A 6,411-nucleotide genomic window follows, 5' to 3' on the forward strand; every position below is an offset into this window, starting at 1 on the left:
CCAAGTAGCCTGGACTCAGAATTGAAAGCTTTGGGGGAGGCGTGGTTTGACCTTTAGGTATTCTCTGGGACCTTAAGTGTATTTGAAAATGTATTTTGGACTGTTTGGGGGGAGGCCCGCATTGGAGTCTGCCTTTATTTAGCATGCTCTTTGGCTTTTTTGGGATTTTTTTTAACTGCTTTCCACCAACTCTACAATAGATGCTTTTTTTAAAATTTACGTTTCTTGTTGGAAGTATTGCAAATGTCCCCCTCCCCCCCATTGACCCTTTCTAGCCCCCTCCCCTTCCCCTCCCCCAATGTGTGTGTGTGTGTGTGTGTGTGTGTGTGTGTGTGTGTGTGTGTATCACACATATACATACATTCTTTGGTTACTCTTCCACCCCCCTCGTCAGTCTGTTCCATGCTATTATGTCTCTGGGTCTATTGTGTTCACCAGAATAGATTTTATTTTAAAAAATGTGTTCTTATTGATTTTTAGAGAGAGAGGAAGGGCGAGGGGGAGAGAAACATCAGTGAAAGAGAGAAACGTCAAACATCAATCCGCTGCCTCCTGCATGCCCCCTATTGGGGATTGAGCCTGCAACCCAGGCATGTGTCCTGATGAAGAATCCAACCGAAGATCTCTTGGTGCATGGGACACGCTCAAACCAACTGAGCTACGCTGGCCAGGGCTACAATAAATTCTTAATTGCACCGATTATGCTCTATTTGACTCCAGGCTGAATAATTGCACATTGCTGGGAATTCATTTTGTGAGCTTGCCATTAAAAATGTGTATAGGCCCTGGCTGGGTAGTTCAGTTGGTTAATGCATCGTCCCAATATGCCAAGGTTGCTGGTTCTATCCTCCGTCAGGGGACATAGAAGAATCAAACAATGAATGTGTAACTAAGTGGAACAACAAATTGATGTCTCTGTCTCTCTCTCCCCCTTCTCTCTCCCCTCCCTCCTTTCTTACCTTTCTTCCTCCCCTCTTCGCTCTCTCTATAATCAATAAAAAATTTTCTTTATGAACCACGATTCACTTTAGAGTGTAGTTCCAACCTTATACCCATTCCTTGAAGTCTGCAGAGGTCAAATATGATAAAATGGTTTGTGTTAGTTCTTATTTGGTAGTTCTCTAGTGTTTTACATGAGGGAATGACAGCTGTTATCAATTCTTAACTCCATAATCCAGGCATTAGGGATGATCCCCAGCCCAGCTGACAAGAGATAGGCATGTTTTCAAGTACTGTAATCTGAAGCCCTGCCTGTGGTGTTTCTGAAGGAGAGCAGCTTTCCAGTTCAATGTCTAATAGTTTGTCTGGTGGGTTTTTTGGGGGGTAGGGGGCGGTTTTATTTTGCAGCGGAGGAGTTATCAGTTTGGAATCTTCTTTGAATCCCCTTAATTGTATAATGAAATTGGCTGTTTGAATGGGCACTCTCGGGTCTTTGCTACCTTCTTGGGAGACAGACTGAAGTGCTGTGGTCTCTCATAGCTTTGAAAAGTTAGAGCTTCTGGTGTCAGACTTGACACCCGGGTAAGGCTTTATGATTGGAATTGAGACCACCGCGGTTATACTAACCCTTGGTAGGTAAGGATTAGTTAGAAAGTTACTGGATTGTGGTTGGGTGTCTGTTTAAAAACGTGTTCAGCGAAGCTATTATTGAGTTTAGTTTTTGCAGCCTTGGAGCTTCCGGGCATTTTAATCCACCATTTCACTGCAGTTGTAACCTAAGCCTGCTGGTGTGCCCGGCGGCTCCAACCACCATTTCATGGTCGTTTAATTACAGGCTCAGTTCTTTTGAGAAGTTGGGAAACCTCCTCAATTGGATCTGCAAACCAAGTATGTAAACCATTGCACAAATGCTCTTTTTAAACCCTTACAAGTAGGCACTTTTCCAGACCCCAGAAAAAACAACTGTGGGGCCCTAAGTTGTGGTGGGCCTGGATTTCGTTAAACGGATACTGTCCTCTGTGTTCTGGAAGGAGCCACTGAGCTGGTGCATAGTTTTGATCAAATGCATTTATGTGCTAAGCCGCAAACTCAAAAGGAGCCGGTATGAGCCCGCAAGTAGCATGCTCTGGATTCCTGAGTTGACTTGACCCGCCAGGTAGTTTCATTTACACCTTAATTTCTGTCTTTGCATGAAGGCTCTAACGATACCCAAATCCCACACACTGTGTTGTTGGGTGGGATGTCCAATAAAATGTTTGGAAGAGTGTCAAATGGTACATAGCATACGTAACACTAATTGCAATACTTAGGGCTGAGTACCTTGAAATCGTGCCAGTGGATAAAGATGCTCAGTTATAAAGAGGTGTGAATTTAACGTACAGAAATACAAGGAAAGTTCTGCTGGCAAAGGTAGAGGCGGAAAGTAATGGGGTGGGCATGTGATGTGAAGGTTGATCTACTTATATAAAGGACCTCTTTGAGTTAGTAGAGCAGAATTTTAAAAAGACACTTTGATTTTTAAAATATGACTTCATTGGATTTGTGTTGCATGATTTTGTTTTTCTAGAATGGGAATTTCTGCAGTGAGAACCCTGACCAGTTTCTAGGATCTTGTTATATTTCACCAAATTGTCTCTTCCGAAGGACTGCAGATCATAGTGGTCAAGCCGGACTGATAGGCTAAGGGGCCTTCTGAATTTCTAGAGGTGAATATAGAATGTATCTCAAACTTGGTTCAAAATGGGACCCCTTTTTCTTTTCTTTTTTTTAAAATATATTTTATTGATTTTTTACAGAGAGGAGGGGAGAGGGATAGAGAGTTAGAAACATCGACGAGAGAGAAACATCGATCAGCTGCCTCTTGCACGCCCCCCAGTGGGGATGTGCCTGCAACCAAGGTACATGCCCTTGACCAGAATCGAACCTGGGACCCTTGAGTATGAGCCAAACCGGTTAGGGCAGACCCCTTTTTCTTAGAGTGGTTTTCAGGACCAGGGCCTTGGGTCACGCTTTGGGAAACAGTACTGGTGTAGGTTTTAGAAATAGTTTAAAACTGGAATTTTTTTTTAAAATATATATTTTATTGATTTTTTTACAGAGAGGAAGGGAGAGGGATAGAGAGTTAGAAACATTGATGAGAGAGAAACATCAATCAGCTGAAAACTGGAATTTTTGAACTACATAATGCTGCAGCTGGTTTATGTGGCCCCGTTGGTTTGAGAGTTTTGAGGAAGAGGGTTATAAGTGTGTTTGTCTAAATGTTTGATGTTCCTAAGTGGGTTTAGTCTAAGTTGGAGAGAGAGAAAAGGGCTTACCATCAGTTGATTCCCTTTGGTATGGAGTGCAAAAGTATGATAGGACTTTTTTTTTCCCAAAGCATTTTGTGAATGTTAAATTGTTAGTGGATTTCCTGTGTGTGTGTTTTTTTCTTTGAATAAAGACCTGGCAGTTTACTTGAAGAAACTGCAGAAGCTGTTCAAGTAATGGTTCATGCATTTGTCTTTTTACATAAATTTGTTTGCTTTAAAAGCTACTTGTTTTAGACTATATATAGGATGTAGGGAAAGGGGAAACCCAGATCTGGAATCCTATCACCAGTAGATAACCACTGTTGATGTTTAGTGTATGGGACCAATAAGCCATGTTCTTGTTGCATGTATAACTAGGGAAGGCAACGCAATGTCTTAATTAAAAGTACTAGATTTTAGAGCATGACTGCTTGAGTTGGAATCCTGGTTGTACCACCACTAGCTGTGTGACGTTGGGCATGTTCTGTACCTCTCTGGCTTACTTGGCTGGCTACTTTAGTTACCGGATTGAATAACACCAGGGAGAGTGGACATCCTTGCCTCACAACCATTCAGTCTGTTACCATTGAGTATGATGCTAGCTGTGGGGTTTTTGTTGATGATCTTTATCAAGTTATGGAAGGTCCCTTCTATTTCTTTCTTTTAAAAAAATACTTTTATTGATTTCAGAGAGGAAGGGAGAGGAGAGAGAGAGACAGAAACATCAATGATGAGAATCATTGATCGGCTGCCCCCTGCATGTCCCCTACTGGGGATTGAACCCACAACCCAGGCATGTGCCCTTGACCGGAATCGAACCAGGGACCCTTCAGTCTGCAGGCTGATGCTCTATCCACTGAGCAAAACCAGCTAGGGCTATTTCTATTTTTCTGTGAATTTTATTTTGAATGTTACATAACTTTTCTTGCATCATTTAATATCATGTGATTTTTCTTCTGTAGCCTATTAATATGGTGCATTACATGGAGCTTTAAAAATACTGAACCTGGAATAAATCCTGCTGGATAATGGCTGCTTATCATTATTATTATTATTCACCATTGAGGACATTTTTTACATTGATTTTTAGAGAAAGTGGAAGGGAGGGAGAGTGAGGGGAGAGAGAGAGAGAGAGAGAGAGAGAGAGAGAGAGAGAGAAAGAGAGAGAAAGAAAGAAACATTGATGTGAGAGAGACACATCTATTGGCTGCCTCCTGCAGGTGCCCTAGTTGGTTGGGGCAGGGGATTAAACCTGCAATCCAAGTAGTTGCCCTTGACTGGGAATTGGACTTGAAACCCAGGCTGGCCAGGGCTAATTATTGTTTTATGTTGTGGAAATTTTACTTGTTAAGGATTTCAAGGATTTGCCCAGGATTTGTTAAGGATTTTTGTGTTTATAATTCTGGCGGATATTGGTGTGGTCTGGAAGTTTCTTTTGGGGTCATTTGTGGTTTTGTGTTAGGATAATGGCTTCATTAAAATGAACTGGGAGGAGTTCGCTCCCTTTTTATTTTCTGGAAGAGATTATGTAGAATTGGTGTTAATTCTTTTTTAAATGTTTAGTAGAATTCTCCAGTGAAACCATCTGGCCTTGAGATTTTTCTTTTTTTCAGTTTTAAAAATTATACATTCAATTTCCTTGTTAGTTAGAGGGCTGTTCAGATTATCTCTTTCGTATTGGCGAATTGAGGAATCGGCCCATTTCCTTCTCAGCTTGTCAAATTTATTTGTGTAGAGTTGTTTGCAGTATTCCCTTATTATCCTTTTGGTGTTTGTAGTGATCTCTCTTGTTTATTCCTAATATTGGCAATTGTGCCTTCTCTCTCTCTCTTTTTTTTTTTGTCAGTCTTGCTCGAGTTTGTCAATTTTATTACTTTTTTTCCTCAAAGAAATAACTTTTTGCTTCATTTTTTTCAAGTTCATTGATTTCTGCTATTATCCTTATTATTTCCATCCTCTCTGTTGGGTTTGCTTTTTCTAGGTTCTTGAAGTAGGAGCACAGATTAGTGAGTTGAGACTTTAAATATTATTGAATATTATTCAATCTGTAGTGTGGGGGTTTCTGTTAGCTGCTAATGTCACTTCCATGTATTCTTAAAAAACAGCAGGGGCCTGGCCATCATGGCTCAGTGGGTGAGTGTTGACCTTTGAACCAGGAGGTCACGGTTCGATTCCCAGCAGGGCACATGCCTGGGTTGCTGGCTCCATCCCAAGTAGGGGGTGTGTAGGAGGCAGCCGATCAATAATTGTCATCGTTGATGTTACTATCTCTCCCTCCCTCTCTGAAATAAAAAAAGATTTTTTTTAAAAAAAGCTGGGGTCCTAATTATGTAGGTTACTAGCTGGTCCCCCTCCCCACCCCCGCCTCCCCACATTTAATAATATTCCTCAGATTTTAAGAACATCGCTTCTGGAAATTCAGGTTGTAGAATTACAGCTAAAAGTGTCCCTATGCCTATTGGTTAGAAATTTAAAGCTGAAAACACTTTATACCAGGAGTCAACCAACTAAGGCCCTGGGCCAAATCCTGCTCTCTGGCCTATTTTAGTATGGGCCTCCAGCTGAGAATAAATTTGGCATTTTTAAAGGGTGGTAAAACACATGTAAACACACATTTGTGACAGAGAACTGCTTTGGCCTGCAAAGCCTGAAATCTTTCCTATGTGGCCCTTTATAGAACAAGTTTGCCCCGCGCTGCCTTTTCGCGAAGTCCCATGGCCTGCTTCAGAGCCATCTGTAAAAATTTACCAGTACAGATTCCCAGGCCCCGCATGGCCTTTTTCTCATCTGGAATCCATCAGCTCACAGGCCCCTCTCCGTGTCTGAGTTCTGACTTGTGTCCTTTGTCTTTCATCTCTGTGCTGTTCTGTGGTCACGCTTCATTGTCCAGTGCCTTCTAGGTGCTGAGTAATCTCGGAGGTCCATTCTGAAGGGGGCAAACCTAAATGTCTTCGCTGAGTCTGCCCTGGTCAAAGTCAGAAGGGACAGTGCCAGCGCCTCAGGATCAGCTCTGATAGGTGATTTCTGACATCACAAAATGCAAACTCCTTTTGTTGTAATGTACCCCGCGAATCACAGAAGGACGCCTCAAGAAGTCGAATTAAAGAGTCACATTTATTGCAATCCGGGACTGTGAGGGGCCATTCCCCAAATCTCATAGCAATAAGATGGTCGCAGCTCCAAG

At 42.0% G+C, this 6,411-nt stretch overlaps 1 long non-coding RNA gene across 1 annotated transcript; it reads left to right on the forward strand.

Annotated features, from left to right (window-relative positions):
• The first annotated feature begins 1,259 nt into the window (after positions 1-1,259).
• On the forward strand, positions 1,260-2,042 carry LOC106726874. Its single transcript, XR_001363001.1, has 3 exons — positions 1,260-1,283; positions 1,775-1,827; positions 2,021-2,042. It is a non-coding gene; the product is annotated as an uncharacterized LOC106726874 (long non-coding RNA).
• The last annotated feature ends 4,369 nt before the right edge of the window (positions 2,043-6,411 follow it).

Source organism: Myotis brandtii, unplaced genomic scaffold (genome assembly GCF_000412655.1).
Source record: "Myotis brandtii unplaced genomic scaffold, ASM41265v1 scaffold326, whole genome shotgun sequence".
Classification (NCBI taxonomy): domain Eukaryota; kingdom Metazoa; phylum Chordata; class Mammalia; order Chiroptera; family Vespertilionidae; genus Myotis; species Myotis brandtii.